At 40.8% G+C, this 25,703-nt stretch overlaps 1 protein-coding gene across 1 annotated transcript in view; it reads right to left on the bottom strand.

Annotated features, from left to right (window-relative positions):
- LOC121306269 (neurexin-2-like) overlaps positions 1 to 25,703 on the bottom strand; it is a 132,183-nt gene that overhangs the window by 45,433 nt on the left and 61,047 nt on the right. The window lies entirely within an intron of this gene.

Here is a 25,703-nt window from a genome sequence, read left to right as displayed (position 1 = left end):
TACAAAATAACACAATCATTACTTTTTACTTCATCCTCTTGTGTCTGCTTCAGTACTACAGAGCTGCAAAATGCAAAATACAAGAACAACAACAAAAGCTTCAGTAACAAAGAGATGCATTTCAGCACCGCTGCCCTCTACAGTTAGAAAATGCCACTGCATGCCCAGATGATGCGTAAACAACAGGAACTAACTCGGGGCTGTGCAATGATGCCCATGGGACTGTGCTGTAATGATGGGAAACAGGCACTAAATCATCATTAAACAGGATCCATCCTTCTTCAAGACAAGCAATACACTAGCCAGTTCACGGCAGGCAGCCAGGGGAGCATTCTCTTGGTTTTTACGCGCACTATTTTCAGAGCACTGTAACATCCACCCACTCCCACTCCAGTACTGTGACACCCATGATCCATTTCACACTCAAACACTGTCATACAGGACAACAGAACATAACAGAGTATAACATAATATACTACGCTATACCATACTGTAATATAATATAATAATACAATATAATAGTATAATACAAAAACCCAATATCCACTCCTCAATTCTTTTTCTCAAGATTTCAGCTCAACACATGGTCTCCAATAATCTAACACAAGGCTTAATTATTTTTTTTATATTAAGTTTTAGCTTAATCAGTTAAAAGCATACACATAATGTAACACATCACAATATAATATAATATAATACAATATAATCCTGCTATCCACACTTTTGTGCTCTAATGCATTCCACCTCACAGGTCCTTTTTAAATGAGGCAACGTTTAAAGATGTGGAATCATCTCTCGGTTCAATCAGGGTAAAATTGCCATCAATAAGCGATCAATACAATTGATTGCTGTTAATTGCATGTTGATGGGGAGCTGACAAAAGAAAGATAGCTGACAAGAGCTGACAAAAGATAGCTGAGCCCTACACGTCACGGTTCCTCACGTTACCCCACGCTGCTCCAGTATTACAATACACATTTATTTATACATAGCGTCTTTCACACCAAGAAGAGCATTTTCTGATCTCAAGGGACGAATAGGAATATACAGTAACCGTTGGAGATAGGATGCTCCTAATCCACGAAGGACCTTATAAACTTAAAAGCATTAACATAGGCAGCTGAATTCCAAAACAATGTCTTCAGTCACATATTTCTAAGAATTCTCTATGGTTAATATCTCAGTCATCTGATTATTTTCATTGGTGTCTTAAAACCTTAACACTTATGCCAGATCCTACAAGGAACATTTAATAGGGCCATAATAGTCATTATCACATGCAGGACTGTGTTGTACATACAGATCTGTATTGGAGACTATGCCTTTAACAGAGGCACTGCATGATCACTGGTTGATGCAAATGACCCATGAAGTACAAAGAGAGGCATGTTGAGCTTTAGCAGTGGGATCAAGGCTCTCAAGCACTGGTTATTTTCAAGAGAAAAGCTGAGAGGTGTGCTGGTTTACTGGTCGCGATGGTAAGAGTATTGCAGGGCAGTAAACAGGTAGCACTTAGGAGCCTGTCTGACTCGAATGCAAATTGCCAACGCCTCACTAGAGATTCTCACAAACGCTGTCATTCTTTCAAGTAACCAGAGCTAATTCCACATCCACTTAGCAACACAAGTCTCAAACATCTGCTTTTCAAAATTCAAAATATCAGGTGCCGTCTTTGATTCAAAAAAGTTCAAATTTGTTTCATTTTTTTTTTCAAGAAATGCGTTGCGCTTGACCTAGGTCACCTTGGCAGCGTCTTCCGCGTCATGTCATTGGCTGAGAGCACGTCAGTCAATGGAGGAAGCTGCTGGTTGGTTAATGACGTTGAGTATGAACCACACCCATTTTATTTGCTGTGATTTTCCGTAGCTTGGTTTTCTCCACCCTGGCCCTGGTCTGGTCAGAAGCACATTGAAAAGGACTGCAACGAATAGCAACCCTAAACCCGAGTGGGCTCAAAGACATATACTCAAAAAGATGAGTGATTTATTATAGTATTTTGCAAGCCACTGAAAAGTTCGAAACAATTGCTGCTGGAGAGTCTCTTCCAATAGGACCTCGTTATGTTTTGCGTCTCGTCCGAAGGACGGAGCACAAGGAGGGGAAGTGACTTGCTCAGGGTCTCACGCGGTGGGTAACAAGCCCCTTTCCTTAACCGCTGGCCCACGAAGCCATTGAGTCAGTCATGACGTTCATGGTCAGATGTATCAGATGCCTGTCCTGTTTCTTTTATAAGCTGGTTAGAAACCAGGCAAGCTCTCAGCAGTCCCATCAAACAGACACATGTTCGTTTTTTTTAAAGATTTTAAATTATAGTAACAACGAATGAGCTGTAAAAAAAGCACCCTTTTCTTAGCTCACTGATATTTCAATGTTCAGTTCAGCAGGTCTCTTATTTAGTAATATCCCATCAGTCCTGGCAGGGGGGGTGTGTGTCTGAAATCTGATGGTTTTCACTTTTTATGCGTTTTCTTCCACTTCATTGCCAAAGTAATTTCCCATTAGTCTTCTGACCTGGGACCAAACAAACAAGGAAAACCTTTTGCTTAAAGAAAAGAAATTATATGAAACTGTACTAGACCATACAAGCATTGTAATAAATCAAAATGCCTCCAGGCTCCAGACTGCTGTTGCTTTCAAGTACAATGCTAGGGTTACACTTGGCTGAGCAACAATGATAGGTGGTGCATGTTGTAACACACTGCAGAAATCATAGCTGCGTTTTAATGTGGGGCCAGGGTTTATTTTAGGAGGTATCGAATGATTTTGAAAACCACATTTCATATTTGTCCAGTTTATTTCCTTTTTGATGCTGAGATCACAGATGGTTCAGATTGGGCTTGCTGTCTCCAATCTCCAATCCTCTGGCAGCTAGTGTCCTATGCATGTTTTGTGTAATACATTTCATATTTAGAAAACTAAATGGGTCCATCCTAATATTATTTGGAATGGTTAGAACCAGTAGAAAATCTACTGGCAGCAGATACAAATTCTACTGCCAGTAAGAAACCCCAAAAAGACAGCTGTTTAACATCAGGGTGCGTTTAACTCATGAGGCAAAACCGAGTGGCTTCAACTGTTCATGGAGTGGTGATATTGGAGTAGATCACACACCTAATTTTTAGTAAATATCCTTCCACCTAAAACTGAGCCTAAAAACAGTTCCATATAAGGTTTTTAATAAAACAAAAAAAATCATTCATTAAAAAGAAGCGACGTGTAGATGTTGAATTGAACACTGCCGTTGAAAGTTTTGTCTTTATTTGATTCGCTATACTTCTTGTAATTCTTGGTTTGTTCATTACATTTTTAAGCAAAATATTACCACCATTTGCATCATGACCCAACGCAAATGAGGCTGCCTTCAAATCACGCAGACCCTCGCAAGACCTGTATCAGCATCAGGGGTTATCTGAGGCAGTGAGGTATCCTTACCAGACTTGTGCCCCCGCATCACAGTGGCGAGAAAGACGTTATTTGCATCAGCCTGTGCTTATCAAACTGACTTTTGGTAGGTATTTTGTTGCAAAGTAAGAACAAGTAAAAATTACACAGTGAGCTTCTTTATCTTGTTTTAAAGCAAAAAGAAAATAATAGAATTGCATTTTATGTTTGAAATCCCTGAAAACCAGTAACACTTAGTTAAATGTTATTTAATATGAATGTGTGATAACACCTTGTGATATTTCTAGCTGCTAGACATACATGACTTAGTTTATATCAAAATTGTGAGCTCTGATGGGCTGAATAGTTTATTCCCATCATAAAATATCTTGTTATCTTGTAGCTTTGTAGTAGTTTTATTATTCAGAGACAGAAAGAGAGAGAGAGAGCAGGAGAGATTGAGAGCGTGCAATATTACAGTACATTTCATTATCTTTATGACAGTCGTGGCTTCTAATATTGAATTTTATCTTTCACTTTCTAGTCTTAAGAAGTCTTAAAGACCCAAAAACGTTAGGAGATTATACCAATAACTGAATCTAAAGGGCTTTGAGAAAAAATAATACAAAAAAACTAGAATACAATTCAAATAGTGGATAAAGATAGGCGCTATCAGGCTGAGGAGAGATTGACGTTGATAGCTAAATATTGATCTGCCAAAATCAAATTTTCTAAACCTACATAATTACAACCCTAGAAACAAGAAGAGTTGATTTTAATTAGCAGGACTGAACTCAAGACACTCCCACGTGAACTCAAACCTGCAATTTCCTTTCTGGGAAACGGAATCAAAATAACACATAACAATATAAAGACAGGCCCACGACAGACGACTACGAAGTACAGAGGACCCAAAACAACTACGAAGATGACACGGTCAGCCACCCAGCACTGACACGCAGTGTGAGGATTTTTTAAAGATGTTAATGATAACTGTGACAGGTTAACATTACCGGCAGGAGGAGAGACTTGGAGACAAGATAACTGCGGTTTAAGTGCCACTGTGCACGTTTAGTAACAGTACAGCAAACGAACAAAAACACATCAACAAAACAAAAGGCACAAGGGCCAAAACAAGCAGTTAGACTCAAACCTATGACTGGAGCCTAATTGATAATCATTTATTTAATGTACTGGTCCAACACACATTCCCACGTTTTTTCTGGCAGGGAGGAATTTGACCCTCTATCCTGCCAACCCAGTCTTCCCCACACACAAGACACCTGTGCCCCGGCAGGCTTTCAACCGGCACAACATCAAAAACACGTTTTGGAAATCTTTGGGCAGGTCAGAAACACAGAAATATATCAATAAGAATATTCTTAACCTACATCATTACAGCAAAAACAGAATATGAATTTAGAACTGCAGCTATGAAGACAAGTTATTTTAGGATTGAGACATAATAATAAAACAAAACCTGTATGAACATAATTTAGATCTTTTATTGAAGAGAAACTGCAAAATAATATTGCAGAAAAGCTTACCGGCAGCCATAATGGTAGTACAGTATTTCATGTTAGATTTCGTCACATATGAAAACCAAATTCTATGCAGTGAAATGGATCCTATTGATTTCTTCAGTTAATAAATTTTTTTGCACAATGCATTTGAAGTGAATCACAGTCCCTCCTCTTATACACGCAGCTCTGGTTCTCCAAAGAGTTAAAGACTGTTGTGTAACACCGCTACTGCTGCTGCTTAAGCTCCAGGGCTTTTCTGTAAAGAAGACCCATCCCAACACGTTAGAGTCAGTCTTGTATGATGTTAGCCTGGGTCGACATGGGTAGAGAGGGTAGAGGGAAGTCACGTTTTTGTGCCACAGCTAATCAAGAGTTGGATTTCTTCTGCTCTGTTGGGACGCTAGACTGAGCTGCTAACACCAGCTTAAAGGGCCTGCACACACCCCCAAACTCCCTCCCTAAGGCGGAGCGCCAACTGGCTATTATGAGTTGCGAGCTTGAATGTGACTTTGCATGGCTGTCTCCACAGACCCCTGCCAAGCTCGGATCCTAATTCCAGACGGCATCTTGCCACCGCAGGCTACTGTCTAATTAAAGGCTGCATGTCAATATTATCTCTCTCTCTCTCTCTCTCTCTCTCTCTCTCTCTCTCTCTCTCTCTCTCTCTCTCTCTTTCTCATCCTTCGTCATCAGTTTGGAATTCAACGCCCCCGAGACCATTTTGATATTTCTTTTGCTCTCAATTCTAATTCTAGTTTCTGTATTTTGTACTCGATTTCACTCTTAAAGGGAACCGTGTTCACTTTTTTTTTTTTGTAATCGCTCTTCTTTGAAATTTTTCTTATCCATTTATTGGACTTCTTTATGGAATTTACTCTTACAAGCAAATATTTTTTACTACAAGTTTAACTGCTTTTAGTCGAAATTGCTCCCAAACATAATTACTGTATTTATATTCGCTTATTTGATTTCACTTTACTACTGACTATTATATTTTATAACTACGCTTATCTGTAATGTGATATTTTGTAACAACTGTAAGTCGCCCCGGATAAGGGCGTCTGCTCATAAATAAATCATAATAATAATAGTCAAGCACACAGTTCTGGGTCCTTGGCCCGAGCTGCACATGGAGGTGAGATATTGCTTGACGAACACCATACAGTATGTTCTACACTGCAGGATATAAGTAGCAGACTTAGATCTCTAAAAAGAAAAGCTGGTGTTTCTGTGAAGCGGTTTGCATCCATGAGAAACTGCAATGCTCCAGAGAGAAGATCGCTCAGTAAAACTCGCTGGAGTGAAATCATCCTCAGAATCATACAGTAATCTTCCTTTTGAGAAGGACATGGCTGTTGAGTCAGCTACAGTGGGAGCTGAATCCTAGAGAATCAAATGATTTTTTTATTTTACTGTATGTTGTGCTTTTGTCAAACTGGCCTCCCTTTATAGAGCTTGGCATTTAACTTTTCTACGTCTTTTAATGATATTTACCAGAGTTATTCCAGACCGACGCCACTCAAATATTAATATCAGTGTTTGCAAGAAACGCATTACATTGCATTTTCTGTGTCCCAGGCTGTCTCTATCGCAGCCATGGTGGTAACTAGCTATGAGGACACAGAGATCGCTTCCTCAGTTCTTTTTTTGCATCATCAATGCTGATGCTCATGTAAAAACTCTGGTAAAGTACAAAAGACTCCTTCATTTCCTCTGCTGGTTTGCCGTCTGGTTGGATAGTCAATACCAAGCTGTCATATAAACACTGCCAGCTATAGCTTGAAACCTGAGTGTGACCTCGGGAGAATGTCAGCTCTGATTAGGGCCCTGGTCACAGGGTTATATTTTTAAACATATTGCTGACTCTTTTGAGGGGAATACATTTCTCAACATTCTCGCCAGGAGAAAGAGAATTTCTCTTCCAGGTATCGCAGTGCATCCAGAGAATGTTCTCTTCCCACAATACACCTCTCATTTCAAATCAAGACACTGACATCATTACAGGAGGGGAAGCAGCTGATTGGGTAATGGTTTCAGGTAACCAAGGATGCGCAATGCTAACTATAAACCTGTCTTGTGAAAACACAAACCTGGAGCTCTGGCCAAAAGCTTTGCATCACCTAGAATTTTAGGATTGAGACAAAACCAGATGAACATAAATCTGATCTTGAGCTAACATCACGTCATCAAAGAAACTACAAAATGACATCACAAAAGTCTCCCGGAAGCCATATTAGTAGTACAGTGTTTCCTGTTACATTTTGTAAAGTGCATGGAAAACTACAAAGCGGTATGCAATTCAATATGTTAACGTGACATTATTCAGCAGCTTTCATTCGACTTGATCCAGCAAAATGAGTTCATTGTATAGGGTGATGCAAAACTTCTGGCTGCAGCTGTATATAAAGATTATAACATTTTTAAAATATTTTTGTAGTCAATTTAATTACACAGCTGCCCAATAAAGGCAAGATTGAGACCAAAAACTTGGTTCCGCTTTCCTCCAGAAAAACTAGGCAGGCAAACAGGGGCCTCTAATGTCATTGTAACTAACAGTAACAGACTGTATCTCTCTGTACCCCGGAGGCAACACAAATAACCATACAACAGCCACAACAGGAGGTAAAACGTCTCTTTAGAGAGTGAAGCTTAGCTAGTCAAGAGCCAGGGAGCAATCAGAGCATTCTCACAGTTTTCTACCTCCTGTTGGGTTCTTTGCAAAGATTTGCCTTGAACCTCCCCCACCCCTCTTAATGTGAATCTCAACTCCTAACCCCTTAACGTTGTGGAAGCTTGTTTGAAGTTCGTAGAGACCATACTTGTAATCAATATTTCATCACCGCAGAAAAAAACAGTATCCCTCCTCCCTCTATATTAACCAGAATCCCTCCCTCCCTCTCTCTTTTCTCTCTTTATTGTGACGTGTTCACTGTTTGTCCCTCAGGCAATGACAGGTCTCCATGTGTTGATCAGCCAGTCTGGCTGGGTGTTCGTCTTCCCCCAGCAGGATTGATAGCTTCTGGGTATCGTGCAGTTTGAGGAATTCTTGGACTAAATCGCCTTTCTTTGGGGAAGAAAATGTCCCTTATGTTTTTGTGTTTTTCAGTCCGTTAGGAAGTGACTCTCTCTCTCTCTCTCTCTCTCTCTCTCTCTCTCTCTCTCAATGCCTGCTTTACACTGCCATCTTTTCCTAGTGTATGGTCGTCGATTTTGCACAGCAAAATATATCCTTGAGCAGAATATAGAAATCCACATATTGAAAGGCACAGCCATATTTAAACAACTTTCAATGATGACTTTAAAACACTCAATCATCAATCCAAGCTGTAACTACTCATATCTTTGTCAATGTAATTTCTTTTAAACCAATGTGTGCCAATATAAATCAATGCTTTTTTCCCCCCTTCGCAATAACTGGAGATTATTGATTATTATTGAGTATGGCTTTTTCTGCCTTACAATGTACAATGTACTTAATGTGGAAATGTTTTTGCACGATGTATGCAAGTACACAATTGTATCAAAAAAGGGTTAGGATTAGGTTTCGATTTATTTAGAGTTATATCATGAAAACTACACTTACACATTAAGTGCATTGTAACTATGTATAATAACTAGGTGTAAGTACAGATGCATTTACTAAGTTTGAAATGTTAGACTGTACTCATGCAGCAGTGCATTGGTTAACTGGACATATCTAACTTGATCTCTACTGTTACTGTAGGGGTCATGTTTAAACACAAAATCAATGCACAGGCAGTTTGACCGCCTTTCCAAACCCACTGAGAGAACTTTCTACTTCTAAATTAAAAGAATCTTATAGTGGAGATCAGTCAGCCCTATAGACTGGCCAGCCGAGGTCTGCAGCAGTAAACCGCACACCAGTTGTCTTATCGACAGAGACCAGTGATTCGTTTCGACAGCTGTTTTCTCAAGCCTCCTGGTATTTACTTCCAAAAGTATTTGAAACCCCTTTGACGGGGGGGACACTAATGGCTGTGTAGCTGGTGGTGTCTGACCTTTGCAGGGAACGGCGCAGCCCTTTTCCATCGTTGCTACGGCAACCCTCATCTGAGTAATGGCAGCCAGGTCTGGTTCAGAGACGTTGTTCCTTTGATTAATCTGCTAATCTGCTGTGACTGTGATTTATACAATGGGCCAAGCGGTCACTAAATCAACAGACAAGGGCTCCGTGATAGCACACACAGTGAAGGAGGAGTGGGGGGGGGGATGCTTCTTACTGCTCTGCCCCCAACGAAGAACACATTATCAGACAGGCTTCTACACAGAATTTGGTTAGTTTATCATCCTGGCTCTTATTGAGATCATTATGCCCCGGTTCCACTGCCTGACACTCCTGGTTACGGCTGCCCGCGGCAACAGAACAGGGCGTTTCCATGGCTCGGCTATCTGGTCAGGTTGTGTATCTCATGCTGGATGTAGCCATGGGTCATCACAAAGCCAGGAGTGGGTCTAAGGGTTTCTATACCAGCGATTAGCTGTTAACTACCTGAATGCACAAGATCAACAGCCACAGATCCCTGTGTCTTGAATTAAGAAAACATTTTTTTAAAAAAGGGCATCCTGTGATTTCGGGTCACAGTGCATGTTATCGACTCCCATAATGCACATCTTCAAAATGTTCAGGCATTTTGTGTTGCTGACTTCTTGTATTATCAGAATAGATCCCATTTTCCCGTGGGCAAATATAATCAGATAGATTAACTCATAAGCAAGTTGCTGCTTTGGGTGCTGAAGTGTAATCTAACAAAGGTCAATAAAGTGTGTTTGTGGAACTCTCCATCGCGTCAGTGCTGAAATCTACAATCAAACACAAAAGACGGGCCTTTGATTGCACCAGTGAAGAAACAGTCATGTTGAAATGTATTAAAACACCCCATTGCTTCTGTATCAGAGCACCCCATTGCTTCTGTATTAGAACACCCCATTGCTTCTGTATCAGAACACCCCATTGCTTCTGTATCAGAACACCCCATTGCTTCTGTATCAGAGCACCCCATTGCTTCTGTATCAGAACACCCCATTGCTTCTGTATTAGAACACCCCATTGCTTCTGTATTAAAACACCCCATTGCTTCTGTATCAGAGCACCCCACTGCTTCTGTATCAGAGCACCCCACTGCTTCTGTATTAGAACACCCCATTGCTTCTGTATCAGAACACCCCATTGCTTCTGTATTAGAACACCCCATTGCTTCTGTATCAAAGCAGCCCATTGCTTCTGTGGGTTTGATTTGTTGCGCAGATGAACTCAAACCACTGGAACGGAAAATGTTGGAAAATATGCAAATCAGCGATTGTCTCATTTCACAGATGATTTTAACAGGCCACACATTCAAGTCATTTAAAATAGAGAAAATGGACACATTGCCACAATTGGTAAATGCATGAGTAAACTACAGGAGCGCTCTGCAGCATGGGGCGCTGGAATCGCATTCACACTAATATATGAATGCGGGGTGACTTGGCATGTCACAGGTACAGCGATGGCAGGAGGAGATTTTGGAAGCATATATCACAGAAAACCAGCCTCTCTCTTTCCTTGGCATGGCAATCCTGCCACTACCAGTGGTGCCCACACACTACCACCCCCCCCCCCCCCCCCCCCCCCCCCCCTCCCCGCTGTACCAAGTGTAATTGAATGAGCTCTTCCTGGCAGTATTGTAATTCTACATAGCTGATCTCCTGGGAAGCTGATGTATGCTGTTGCCCTCCTCTCTCTCTCTCTCTCTCTCTCTCTCTCTCTCTCTCTCTCTCTCTCTCTCTCTCTCTCTCTCTCTCTCTCTCTCTCTCTCTCTCGCTCTCTATCTATATTTGATTAAATTCAAGCCTGGCAGCAGAAACGATTTTCTTTGCAGATTATGCGAGGATCGGAGGCACACGTACTAGGAATGCGAGGGAGAGAGAGAGATTCCAGAGTAATTTGTGCAGAGGGAGGCTGGCAGGACTTACAAGAACGAGTCACTTTACACTTTTCAGATTCCTATCAGCCTATCAGTGCCATGCATGCAAATATACATACAGTACATCTCTTTAAGACTGAGTACACTTATTACACACCTAAATACATATACATACTCAATTTTTCATATATATATATATATATATATATATATATATATATATATATATATATATATATATATATATATATATCTAATATGTATAAAAATGTTTACAATTAGATGTTGTTTTTGGGGATGTACACAAAATGTTTAAATGATTAAAATATAATTTATTTCAGGACTTTTCAGACAAAAGGCCTTCTTCAGCTGTATAGTCATTACATTATCCACAGAATTCATGAAAAGTTCTGAAATAAAAGATGTTTAAATCATTTAAATCTGATGTGTACACACACACACACGCGCGCGCACACACACACACACACACACACACACACACACACACACACACACACACACACACACACACACACACACCAAAAAAATATAGGCAATTCCAATGGAGTTTTAGCAAGTCACAGACTCTTTGTTCAAAGCCAGCCTTTGTTTTATTCCTCCCTTGAACACGAGGGCTTGAAAAGGGAAGAGCTTCTTGGACTGCAATTAAGATTCAGGTAAACCGTCTGATCTTAATCCACATCTCCACTGCCAGGCTCATTGAGATTCTGCATCGAGCCAGGCTGCTTTCCACAAACAGGCTGAAAGATCAGATTGTACCGGTCCTCACCCTGCACTGACATTCAACCATCCAGGATTAATGCAGACGCGCCTCTTATCCCAGAATATATCTTGCACAACAGCACAGATTGTGTTTGTGTAATACTTTTTCTTTCCAGTCGCCTGCAAAAAATATATTCTCTCTCTCTCTCTCTCTCTCTCTCTCTCTCTCTCTCTCTCTCTCTCTCTCTCTCTCTCTCTCTCTCTCTCTCTCTCTCTCATTATTAATTAATCATTAGCTAGCAGACGCTTTTATCCAAAGTGACTTACAGAGACTAGGGGGTGAACTCTGCATCAACAACTGCTCTGCTGCAGAGTCTCTTACAGTAAAACTCTAAAACTCCGAAGGGAGGAGCACACAGTGAGTCAGTGGCTGAGCTGGGATTGAACCAGGAACATCCTCAGTTATACACACAGTATATAACTTGCTTCCTGGCTGCATTTGTCCCTGTCACAGGATAGCGTCGAAAATGAGACTCCGAGCCAAGGAGCTGCAGGTTAAGCGCCATTAAACACGTTTATTAAACAAAACTCGCAAATCAAACAAGGCACGAGGGCCAAAATAACAGTTTCAACAAAACAATTCTGCTGTCAGGCTGGGCATTTGCCTTCGATGACCAAGTGCTTCAAAAACACACTACCTGCACACACCTTTACCAAACAAAGGATTTCTCCCCAATTAGCGCTCAATTACGGGAGAGATTTAACCCTATCCCTGCCAACCTAACATTCTCACACCCACATTATTACATTAAGGGTGTTCGCCCTGCCGCATACCAGTGATTTATACCAGCTAGCTAAATCAGAAGCTCAGTCTCGTAGTGGTAGGCACTGCCAATGTGGTGCACAGGTGGCACGGTAATGGCCGCGAGCAGTGTGAGGATGGCACAATGCCAGCTATCTGCTCCATCACCCCCACCCCCACCTCCACAGAGCAAAGTACAGCTGGTACGGTAACGAGAGAACAACACCAACGCACCTGTCGAGTGGAAACTCACAGCGCAGATTCAAGGGGAGTCTGTTTTCCTTCCCTAGTCTAAAAACAGCCTCCTTCTGCTGTATGAAGCTAATCAATGAAGGAGCAATCTTAATGCAAGTTCAACAAATCCAAATTATAGAGCTTCAGAAGGAGTCTAGGTGGGAATTATACTGGCTAAAAAATTCCTGAAAAGGCAAGAGCTTCGTCTTAAATGGATGGTTCTTCCATAAAGACACACTGGCTGGTCTAACCTGTGTTAGATCTTTCTCAGGCAACTAAAACTATAAAGCAGCTCAACTAGGATGAAAGCACGTTAACCCAGACTTATCAAACATACAGCAGTGTGCAAATGTATTAGAACGCCTCAGGATTGTGTGCCCTTTTACCTACCTACCTGCATGAGAACCTCCAGTCAGGAATCAGTGATATAGAGACAATGAAAATGAAAACCTGTTTTGTGCTTTAATTAGGCATCTTAAACTTCAAAAAAGTCTCCTGCATTTTATCACCTGTGGCTATGTGTTCCTTTTCTCTTACTATGGTTAATCAGTTGTTGTGTGATCTATTAAAGTCAATGATTAAATTGGACTAATTTGCCTATTTTGACAGTTTTCCAAGACTTTCAGTTCCAGCGGTTTGATTTCATATTCACAACAAATTTAAACCTCAGAAGCAATGGAGCGTTTGAATAAATTTGCAAGCTGCTGTATTAAAAATGCATTGAGCATCAAGGACCATGCAAAATGATTACAAACAACATCAGGTAGAAAGAAAAAGAATAATAAAAATCAAATGAAACCGTAGTCTTTAATAAGGATATTATAATATAATCTTAACTGATGCGCTGTAGCGGCTTTGGGGTGTATTAAAAAAAAAAAAAACACATCTACTCTCTGATTTACTGCATCCTGCGGAGATGAAAACATTGACACTGAGCCCAGTCAATTACCTTGTGATGCATATTCATATGCAAATGGACAAGCAAATGAGACTCTTATGCAACGCTAGGGAATCAGCCATACCCTGAAAATGTACATTCATAGAATTCTCATGTAGTTTAGTGTGCACGTATGTGTGTGTAATCGAATGCTTACAAAAGAAGAGGGAGCAGGGGATTAAACAAACTGTAATTAATCCTGCCTTTGCCTTGGCTGGCCTTCCCTGATTGATAATAAGCATCGCTGGTAATGGAGTGAGCAATGACAGAAGCAAAGGGGGGAGGGTGCCTCTGTTTGTGCCCAGAGCATTGCCCCCCCCCCCCCCAAAACCTTGCTCAAATTAGACTAAGCAAGCAAGAGAAGGCAGAGAGACAGGGTTTGAAGTGCATCAGATTTGACACAGCTCCTCCGAAACGCAAGTAATGAGTAAGCATATCCCATTGTTATGAACGCACAATGTCAACCATAGCCTGAAGCACATCTCTCTCTCTCTCTCTCTCTCTCTCTCTCTCTCTCTCTCTCTCTCTCTCTCTCGCTCTCTCTGTGACACACACACACACAGACAGAGAGGAGCTGTCCACTGCTTTGGGTGCTGAATCACACAAAAAAAAAAAACAAAAAAAACGTTTGCCAGTTTTGTATACAGGTCAGTGGTTTTCAATTTTTAGACGTCCCTATCCTCTTGTCTGCTGTATTTGATGCCCATCCCATCCCCTCCACACACATGCACATATGCCAGTTGGCCCCTTCCATGTCTGATCTTTGTTCCAACCCTCTTCTAAATTGTTGAATTGAACCAATTAAACCTCCAGCCAGATCACAGCTTAGTTAATTATCTTACCCAGTAAACCTGGAGTGGAATGGCCCTCCAGGACCGTGATTGGACACCCCTGTTCTATATGGTGCTGTTGATATATATTATGGTGAACTTTTCCATCTTACCTTTCAGTCCAAGACTGAATTTACAGACAGCTGTTACCCAACTCGGCAGCCAGCATTTTGGTGACAAAACAAAAAATCCTATTTTGCAAATAAGCCTCACCCCCCACCCCTACCTCTGTAAGTCACATTATAATTTTAGCAAAAATGAGATCTATTTTTCAAATCCAAAAATCCTCCAATTTCTGACAAAAAAAAAAGAAAAAATCAATAGGTCTGGCCACAGAAAAGCCTGATCTATTAATGCAAAATCGATAACGGTTCTCAGGGCTATTTTTCCTCACACATTCATGAATTACTGTTCTGCCCTATACTGGGGAGAGGGTAAGCAAAGCGGGTCAGGAAACATGGTGGGCTGAAGTTTGCTTTGCAGAAACAGCTGGCAGATTTAAATGATTCCTAACATGTTGAATTGCGATCAGAGTGTATCAGGGGTGGAAATAAGATTGCACAGCGGTTTGAGCCATTCCTGGTTTTAGTATGAGTTTAGTAAGACCTGAGCTTGTTACCTATACACTGCGGCTATTCAAGCTCACAGTAAACACTGGAATGGATGAAACTGCTATGCAATAGAAGTCTTATTGTCATCCCAGCACTACAGCAGTTTTATAGTGTTGCAGGGGAAAGGAAATCACATGATCAACCCAAATTGCATCTCAGGGTGCTGCCATATCCAGCTGGGTAGACAGGCTCTAATTAAAGCACAGTGCAGGTTGGCATAGTTTTGACAAAATAACACGTCATAGCAAGGATGCTTTTACATTTATATATATATATATATATATATATATATATATATATATATATATATATATATATATATATATATATATATATATATATATATGTGTGTGTGTGTGTGTGTGTGTGTGTGTGATAGATAGATAGATAGATAGATAGATAGATAGATAGATAGATAGATAGATAGATAGATAGATAGATAGAATAACTGAAAGACTAATTTGAAATTAATTTAATTATTGGGTTTTAAAAAACTGCCCTTCACAAAACACCCCTTAAAATCAGATTTATAAATAGGGCCAAATATCTGCCAACATACTAGATTGAAGTGACATAATAATATATAATAATAATAATAATAATAATAATAATGTGTTCCTTTCAAAATATAATAAAGGAAAGGTAAGATTTATTGAAATATTTCATATTTCCAAGGATATGATAAAAAAAATAGCGTCCAGCAACCAAAGCAATACAAGCCCAGCGTGAGAAATGAAAACGTTCTCCTCTGCAATATTCCTTCAGTTTAAATATTGATGTTGCGCCGTCCTCATTTTATTATTATATCTTCTTAATCTCTGTCAACGGAGATAGCAAGGCCTGGAGTCATTTTGTTCTTCATTATGCCCATACAGACCTTTTAAAGATTTATATTTCTCTAAGCCACTCCAATCACATTTAATTTTACTTCCCAGCAAACTCACTTAAAACAATGCTAAAGATAATAACACCATAACACAGTTATAGTTTCACATCAGCAGTGCCAAAAATAATCTAAATACAAATACACAGAATCATACAGAAATTCTGTTTTTCTGCTTTTGGACTAGTTTTGTGTTATACAGTAACACAGCGATAGCGATCCATGATGTGGTACGGAACAGAAAAGACAGAGCACTTTTTTTGATCGCCCTTCTTGCAGTGATTCAGAGGACAGGATCTCAAACCCCAGTGCACTAGAGCGGACATTTTGAAGAGCTCTGAAACAGACTTTATAGTTCTAAGGGTAAAAAGTTGTCAGGATGTTAACAATGAAGAGAAAAATCGCAGGTACATTATTTAAACAGTTGTTATCAACACATGGGGATGTATAATGCTGTGATTCTCAGAACCCGGCTACTTACTCTTAAAGGCACAGGATAGTGAGGAGATGGATATTCGTTCTGATTCACATATTAAAGCTGTATGTCCCGGTATGTCACTATTAAGGATTTAACGATAGTTATAAATGACATGGTGCAGTCCTAAATCTGAAGATACCGGAACAACATTAAAATATACAGGTTCTTAAACAAGAATTCTTACACAAATTATACTGAGCTAGTAACACATATACAATTTCTTTATCTGCTTTCTACAAGTGTCTCCACAAAGTGTCTTTCTCCATCTTGTCAGAATGTTTGACTTTATTTAGCTCTGTGTGTGTGTGTGTGTGTGTGTGTGTGTGTGTGTGTGTGTGTGTGTGTGTGTGTGTGTGTTTCTGTGTCAGTGGCTTTGTTCATGTTTGTGTCCAGTCACAGTCAATGCGCTGTTGCTGTAGTCTTTGTCAGCGTCTTTTAGTTTGCACTGAAAGTTTCTAGTGCTTTTTTCATTGCTTCAAGAGGACTTCTGACTGAATCAGACAGTTGCGTGGGAGATGTGAGTCATGCGACTTAGTTTGCCTATTATGCAGTTCTGTCTTGACTATATCACTTAACTTTTAATGTTTGTTTGCTATAAAAACCTACATTGTCAAAGCACATGCTACGTATGAGTTACGGCATTATCTAATTAACTATAACCTCTTTAAACGCATTATTTTAACATTTTTTCCCTGGACTGTATATATTTGTTTTCGGGTTTCAGATCTGTATTTTTTTATTTTTGCTTGGGCGTCATTCGTCTTTAGTTTAAGACTAAATGATCATGAAAAATACACAAAACCAGACGTAATTACAGAGTTTTATACTTCTCCAGTTATGCCACTACTTCTAAACCCCGAGGCAGCTTTTCACATAAAACAAAACCGATTCTCAATCCTGGAGTTCTAGGTGATGTAAAACTTTTGACCATAGCTGAGGCTGCTAGATCTCAAAACGTTATCAAGTCACATTATATAACCTTAACCAAAACCAAACCCAAACTCTAACCCAAACACTAACCCAAACCCTAACCCCAATCCTAACCCTAACTGTAACCCTAACCCAAACCCTAACCCAAACCCAAACCCAAACCCAAACCCTAACCCAAACCCTAAACCCAATCCTAACCCCAATCCTAACCCTAACTGTAACCCTAACTCAAACCCTAACCCAAACCCAAACCCTAACCCAAACCCAAACCCAAACCCAAACCCAAACCCAAACCCTAACCCTAACCCTAACCCTAACCCAAACCCCCAAACCCAAACCCTAACCCAAACCCCCAAACCCAAACCAAACCAAACCCAAACCCAAAAACCCAAACCCAAACCCAAACCCAAACCAATCCAAACCCGTAACCCAATCCAAACCCCAATCCTAAACCTAACGTACACCAAATCAAACCCTACCCACTCCAACCCAAAACCCTATACCCAAACTCCTAACCCTAAATGTAACACCCAAAAAAACCCTAACCCTAAACCTAACCCTAACCCTAACCCAAACCCTAAAACCCAAACCCAAACCCAAACCCTAACCCAAACCCAAACCCAAACCCAAACCCAAACCCAAACCCAAACCCAAACCCAAACCCTAACCCTAAAAACCCAAACCCAAACCCAAACCCAAACCCAAACCCTAACCCTAACCCTAACCCTAACCCTAACCCAAACCCAAACCCAAACCCAAACCCAAACCCAAACCCTAACCCCAATCCTAACCCTAACCGTAACCCTAACTCAAACCCTAACCCACGCCCAAACCCAAAACCAAACCCAAACCCTAACCCAAACACTAACCCAAACCCTAACTCTTTTCTGATACAGTTGTGCACTTACACATATCCTGCAAACAGATTTCCAAATTAAGTACATTGTAACTATGCATAATAACATTGCAGTTATGTGTAAGTACACGTGTGTTTACTAAGTAACCACTGTGTAAACACACAGTAATTAGAGACATTTCACGTGAAGAGTTACAAGTATCTTCCAAACTAATTTGACACTTGTTTTTCAATGAGCCATTTTGAAACACCATATTTAAACAAAATGATCTACCAGATACTTCCCAGAACACTAAACCCCGTACCGACCTTGTTTCAAGATGGCGCACACATTATATATGTACAATACTGTGCTGTTGCCATGGTGCATTCACTGTAAACATCAAGGCAAATCATACTGCAGTCAAAAAGGTTAAAGGGTAGCCACAGTATTGACTCTCATGAGCGTAAACAAAAGACAACGGTGTCAAAATAAGTACATGTCTTGTGAATCTTAACTTGCCCGCGTGATACAAAACGAACGAGAAAGCTTCTGTTCCTGGCCATTCAAGCATTAAACATCGTAAAACCAAACCAAACAAATCATTCACCTCCAGCTTTGTGCGTTTTTAATTTAACTGATGACTTTAATAAGCCACACACGCAACTTATTTCAAATAGTAAGAGAATGGGAACACAGAGCCACACATGGGAAAACGCATGCAGCTTTTTAGAAGTTGTTTAAGATGCCTAATTAAAGCACAAAGTGGTCTGACATTTTCACACACGAGTGCCTATTGCTTCTGCATCACTGATTACTGAGCGGAAATTGAAATGCTCACACACTGAGGTTTTCATGCAGGCAGGTATATTAAAGATATCAATTAAACATCATGAGGTGCTCTAATACATTTGCACACTGTTGTAAGTTTGACACACAGACAGATGGGTTTAAATAATGTTAACAAGAAGTTTGATTACAATTGACAAATGATATTTGCAGCGTACTCAATAAAGTACGCTAAATAATATTAATACCAGTTATCAGCACAGTTGGGTATGCAGTTTTCCATATGTCCAGAAAAATGAAAACACGTGTGTGATACTGAAATTTCCTCCCCTTCTGGTGAATATAAGGCTATTAAGATTTTCTTTTTAAGAATGGGTCTTAAAGTAGACAAGGCATCACTTCACACAAAGGTTACCTGCAAGGATAAAGCAGTTGGCAATGGATAAAGTGCCCTTAGTTTAATCCTGCCCCCTGTCAGACAATACAAATTGAAATGGTTCTAGTTTGCCCTGTTCCTGTGCCACTGTTGTCACCGTGGCCTTCAGTACAAGGCAATGATGCAACCATCCATTAGGCTAATACAGCCATAAATTACCACGCACTCCGGCAATCGCCACATAATTACTTTTCAAAGCCGACGTGCGATGACCTCCGACTTGTCAACGGACAATAAATTACCGGCCACTAAATCTTCCTTCTGCCTCCAATCGCTCAGGTCCCTCAATATTCTCCCTTTTCTAGCATTCACCTGCCTTCTCTCGCTCTTTCGCTATTAGCTGCAAGGCCGGCCGGGATGCAATGCCGTTTAGTTTTTACAAAAGAGCCATTTGCCCGCTGGCCGCCTTTATATTACCCTCGTGGGACAAATCGGTTGATGATCAAGGCCCCAGAATCCCGTCACCGTTTATAAAAAGGAACAGAAGCCACAGCAAAGAGTGTTTCAAATTTAAGACGAGCGATTGCAGAATGAAACTGCACGCTGTTCTCCGCCATGTTGGCTCCATCTTCGCTATTGTTCCACCCACAATGCATACTATGGCTCCCCACCAAGAACACAACAGTAACATAATTTCACAGTGAGTTGTCTGTTTAATGTTTAGAGATCGGTCTCTGTGCATGAAATCTGCCCTGGACTGGAGGGAGCATCCTTTCTCTTAGGGGGTGAGGGAGCAGTTCAGTCTCCATGCCTCAAGCCTACCTTGGACTGGAGGGAGCATCCTTTCTCTTAAGGGGTGAGGGAGGGGGCAGTTCCGTTTCCATGCCTCAAGCCTGCCCTGGACTGGAGGGAGCACAATACTGGATTTAAAGGAAGACGTGGAGTTAAGCTGTGTGTGTGTGTGTGTGTAGGTATTTTATTTCTTACAGAAAGCCCTGCCGAGTACCAGCAGCAGCGTAAACCTGATTAATTGTGCACCCACGTAAGAACGATCCTGGTTTAAATTTAAATTACAAGGCGTAATAAAAATATTGCATATCATGATTCTGTAATGCAGAGTCGAGTAACATTAAAAGCAAGTGCTTTGGGGGCCCAACGTGTGTGGAATGAATCCTTTGGGGTCGGAGCTGATGCTTTATATGCCCCCTGCTCGATTTGCAATAAATTAGCATGCTATAAATCTCCCGAACAGAAGATTGCTTCATTGCTTTTCATTTGAATAAAATCCAAAGTGTTTTATATTCAGAGCAATACGGATCTAACCGTGAAGAATCATGGATGATCTACCAACCAGTCATTTTCTTCGTCTATATTTTACCTTTCAAATGTCTTCTTTACCAATCAGAGTAGAAAGCAAATTAAAAGGGAGAAAATCTTAGCCATACCAATGCCTAAAAACGCCCAGTTCTTAAAGATGGGACTGTCTTGTTTGGGAAATAAATACAGAACATAGATTTGATTTCTTCGTTTCCTAAATCCCACAGTTCAGAAGAAGAACTGAAGGACAGCAGGAGTTCTCCGATCCCCAAGCCAATGGCCTATTTGTGCCCAGGAGCCCCAGAGTGAATGCAAGCTACTGTCCCCTGGAGGACAAGCCCTGCAGGTGTCCAGTAAGGTTCGCTGTAGCGCAGTGAGAAGAACACTCCCTAACCTAGCGCCAGAGCCAATACAGCCTGTGGAACACCCAGCGAAGAATATGGAACAGCCAGAAACCTGCGTTCACCTGACGGCACGACTCACCCTGCACAACATGCGGTCGTGGCTTTACCAGGGGAGACTTTTAGGCATCATTTTAAACTAAGTGCTGGAATTTCACAGAGGAGCAAATCAACAAAAACCTATTTTCTGTTTTGCAATGTTCTACTCTTAAAATGCTTTTATTCCCCACAGAAGTATATGTGTGGTCCCAATGGGATAAAGCAACATTTCACGACCTGCTAAACAGAGGTAAGACAACAGTTGAAGATCCTACCATAGGTTCAGGTCACAAGCAAAAGTTTCAAATTAGCCAGTTCCCTGTGTAAAAGCAACACCCTTATACAATTCCCAGTCTCTGTTTAAGAGAGGCCCAGGACTGAATATCAGACAGGGGGGGTGTTAAGGTCAGGAATGAGGTGTCTCTCTAAGTCTTTCACAAGCGCAGATTGAATTTGGCAGTAAGAAAACCTTGATGCAGGATAATTATCCAGGCTTATTTCTAGGCCACGCTGACGTTTGCTGTAGCGAAGAAAGGAACCCAGTTGAGGATTGTTCCCAAACAGACAGGTTGTCACGGCAACTCCCCTAGCACCCAAGCTCCATCCATTATGCGATGACAGGCGTGACAACAGACCGGGACAGTCCCAATTCCGAAGGGGAGAGCGGGTTGGTGCTTGTTTCCGTTTCGTTTCCTCCCTGAGATCTGGTTCCAGGCTTTCAAGCTCCCGACAGCGTTTCGGCACAGCAAGTCCAACAAACAAGCGCTTGGGGAACAAAGGAAGGGCAAGGTGTCTGTGATCTGGATAGAAGCAAGGCTTAGAAACTAAACTGCTACCAATTAACATGATGTGTTGACAGTCCGGTTTGTTATCCACATTTCAGAAGGCTGTATCGCGTCAATATCAGGGTCTAGTGCTGTATATTATAAAGACATTTCAGAGGGCTGGATTGCATCAATATCAGGGCCTAGTGCTGTATATTATAAAGACATTTCAGAGAGCTGTATCTCTTCAATATCAGGGTCTAGTGCTGTATATTATAAAGACATTTCAGAGAGCTGTATCTCTTCAATATCAGGGTCTAGTGCTGTATATTATAAAGACATTTCAGAGGGCTGGATCGCATCAATATCAGGGTCTAGTGCTATATATTATAAAGACATTTCAGATGGCTGTATCATATCAATAGCAGGGTCTATAGCATAATATAATACAGTCATCTACTTATCCACCCTCACAAAGGCTTTCTGCTGTGATGTAATATATTCTACTGCATTGGGCCACAGCTGCTGCGCCTGTACCATTACCATAAAGTTTAAAAGCTTCCAGCCATCGTCCTTAACGCACCTCGGATGAGTTTTAGAGTGCTTCCCATATGAGTCACGGTCGCGGGGATAGTGCGAGCGACTCTCAATCATCCGTCAGGATTTGAAGCAAGGATAAACCCACGCAGACCTGCAAAAGGTTTTGTCTTTCTACAACGACAGAGAGAAACTGCAATGGGAGCAGACAGCTCCTAATCTAAAAGATACAGAACTGAATGGGCTGAAAAGCGCTTAATTTTAAAATGAATGCATGTATTGCATTTATTTTAATGTAATACAGTTATTCATGCAGAGAATACAGAAATATTTCAAACACAATGCTATAGCAAAAAATATCGGCGTCCTCTTGCTGTAGGTCACAAAGGAACTAGCTTTATTAAATATTGACCAAACCAAACACATCAATTAATAGAATTGAATCATTTAACGTTACAACTGGATCAATAGCATATAAATCAAATGAATGAGAGCTGCAGTCTCCAACCTAACTAGTGAGCAATACTATATCTGCACCCCCGCCCCCGAGGCTGACAATTAATATTGAATGCATTACAGTCAGTAACCAGGCAGCTCCATTGAATAGTCATTGAGAAAGAAATAAGAAAACGAGCGCCTCCTATTGGAGAAGGAAGAGAAGGCAACGTGAAACAGCTTAGAACCAACGTGTATAAACGTGTACCCAAGGGTTTTTAACTTCCGATAACCTTTAGATAATTCAAATACACACTCTTAACACGTTTTGCAATCTGGGGACATTCACAGACGTAGCAGTGGGGATGTATGTTACTGAAATGTTTTGTAAAAATGAATGTACAGCTTAACATAGTGACGGGACTAGCTAGTCGGAGGCCAGAACAGAAATGTAATTAAGCGCTCCAAAACACTGCAAAGCCGCAACAATTAACAGCAGAACTAAAAACAGACACCCAGAATAAACACTGCGTTACTACAGATCAGACTTACATCGAAATTACCAAAATTAAGCGTCTCCATGGCAACTTCGCAAGTACCTCGACGCCACATGGGGCTGTCCGGTGCGTGCCTGAAGGACCCCTAGCTGTAAGGCCCCACAGAGAGAGAGAGTCGCTCCTGACTAATCAGCGTCAACAAACATGTAAAGTAACTCTGGTTTTAAAACGGTAGGAGGTATTTTGTTATTCTGCCAAGTCCCGCTGCTTGTTTTATTATTGCTTCATCGCCCAACTCGAGAGGCGGCAATGACAGACGCGGTCGTGTTGTCATGGCGACGGGCCTAATTTGTAAACAAGCAAGAAGCCGACAGGAGAAAATGAAGTTGCAAAAAACCAAATGTAATCTGCATGCCGCTGCCTCCTGATGTTAAGAGCCTAATGTGAACATCTGCTGAGACGCTATGCATTTCTACTCAGTTTAATATAGGCAGACATGGGACCAGACTACTCTTATTTTATTCTACAGAGGATTGTTACAGCCTGGTAACATTATCCAAGTCCTGTTGGGTTTAAGCAAACCCAAACCGGTTTCCTGAAACCATCAGTTATATTTCAATGCTATAGTTCTCGTCATCAATACTCACCAGTGTGCAGACTGCTTCACCCCACTCCTTCTGCAGTATTGATTGGTTTTGCATATGCAATCAAACCACTGGTACTGAAAATTTTGGAAAATGGCCAGATTAGTTCTTGTCTAATTTAATGTATGACTTTAATAAGCCACACATGCAATTCATTTGAGATAGTAAGAGAAAAGGAACACATAGCCGCAAACGGTAAAATGCAGGAGACATTTCAGAAGTTGTTTAAGATGCCTAATTAAAGCACAAAGCGGTCTAACATTTTCACACACACACACACACGTACACGTACATACATACGTAGATTTTTCCTTGCAACAGCCTGATCCAGCCTATGTTACAGATGTCTAAGACAGGTAACAACAACAGAAGAGCCGCCCCTGAACTCAGTCAAAGCCCATTTAAGCAGACTTCACAAAAAATAACATTTGTCAGGAAACATATGGGTTATCAATGGGGTTGGGCCAAGCTGGGGATATGGCATTCAGTTTAATTTCACACAGCATGGAGCCAATATAAATGTGTATATAGCTGTCAAGTCAGGAAACTCGTGCGATAGATTATTTATTAAAACATTGACTAGACAGGGCTCCCGAGCGGCGCTCCACGTGGAGTGCAGGATGCATCCTGTAGCCTGGAGGTCGTCAGTTTAAGTCAAGGCTATTCCAGTGCCAACGGGGGATGGGAGCTCCCAGAGGGTGGCTCACAATTGGTCGAGTGCCGCCCGGGGGGGAGGGCTTAGGTCAGCCAGGGTGTCCTCAGCACACCAGTGACCCCTATAGGCCACCACCACTGTGCTTATTGACAATGAAGTCTGACACCTACAAACCCTTTAAGTAAATCTACAAGTGTAATCACGCTATCCATCATATTACAGTACAGGACAAATGGCATTTAAATAGATGCACTGATATCCTTTACAAGATCATAATTTAGTCTGCTTGGATAAATGAACACTGATTGTTATGACCGTTAAGACATCACACCTAAACCTGCAGCGCTAATGAAACCAATTAGTGTCAATTAAATAATCTAGATATTTACAAGACATTTTTCAGATGTGTCGGTATTAGCAATGGGCAATGCTTTTGAAGCTAAGCTTCAGGCTGGAGACTCCAAATACACCCGAAAAGGAGGCAGGAAAATCCTGGCAATTGTCACCAGACGTCTAGCAGACATTGGATTAGTTCATGCCCTCATTCATGTGAGATAGTCCACTGAGAATAAACCAGCACGTGGCATTGAATTTTAAAGCTTCTGTTTTATTTGTACTGCTAAATATACCACACCTTGGTTTTATATTTATGAATAACAATGAATAATTTTGTTTATAAGTGTTTGGCAGCTGCCTCTAAGCTGAGAGTGCATTTTCTCTTGCACGCTTTGTATAACAGACCTGACACATCAAAAAGCATGTGAGAAATACACTCTCAACATGACCAAAAGTTGCCACTGAAGACGTATAAACATACAATATAATATAATATAATATAATATAATATAATATAATATAATATAATATAATATTTAGGAATGAGAAAAGGATATTCAACCCATCTAGGCTTGTCCCTTGTTAGTATCCCATTCTCCCCATTTTTTTTTTTTTAAATGTCCGCAGTGTTTTAGATCCTGTTACTTCATCTGGTCGGTTATTCCCTGCATTAATAACTCTCTGTGTAAGAAAGTGCTTCTTGCCTTCTGTTCTAAACTTTACTGTGCTTCAATGCATGCTCCCTTGTTCTCTGTGCTAAATTTGAAGCAGCGTCTTGGGTTAAATTGCTATTTAGGATTTTCAAGTCTCCTCTTTTTTCT

Source organism: Polyodon spathula, chromosome 47, assembly GCF_017654505.1.
Source record: "Polyodon spathula isolate WHYD16114869_AA chromosome 47, ASM1765450v1, whole genome shotgun sequence".
Taxonomy (NCBI): Eukaryota; Metazoa; Chordata; class Actinopteri; order Acipenseriformes; family Polyodontidae; genus Polyodon; species Polyodon spathula.
The sequence above is the reverse complement of the archived record's forward strand: the minus strand, read 5'-3'. Positions and strand labels throughout refer to the sequence as shown.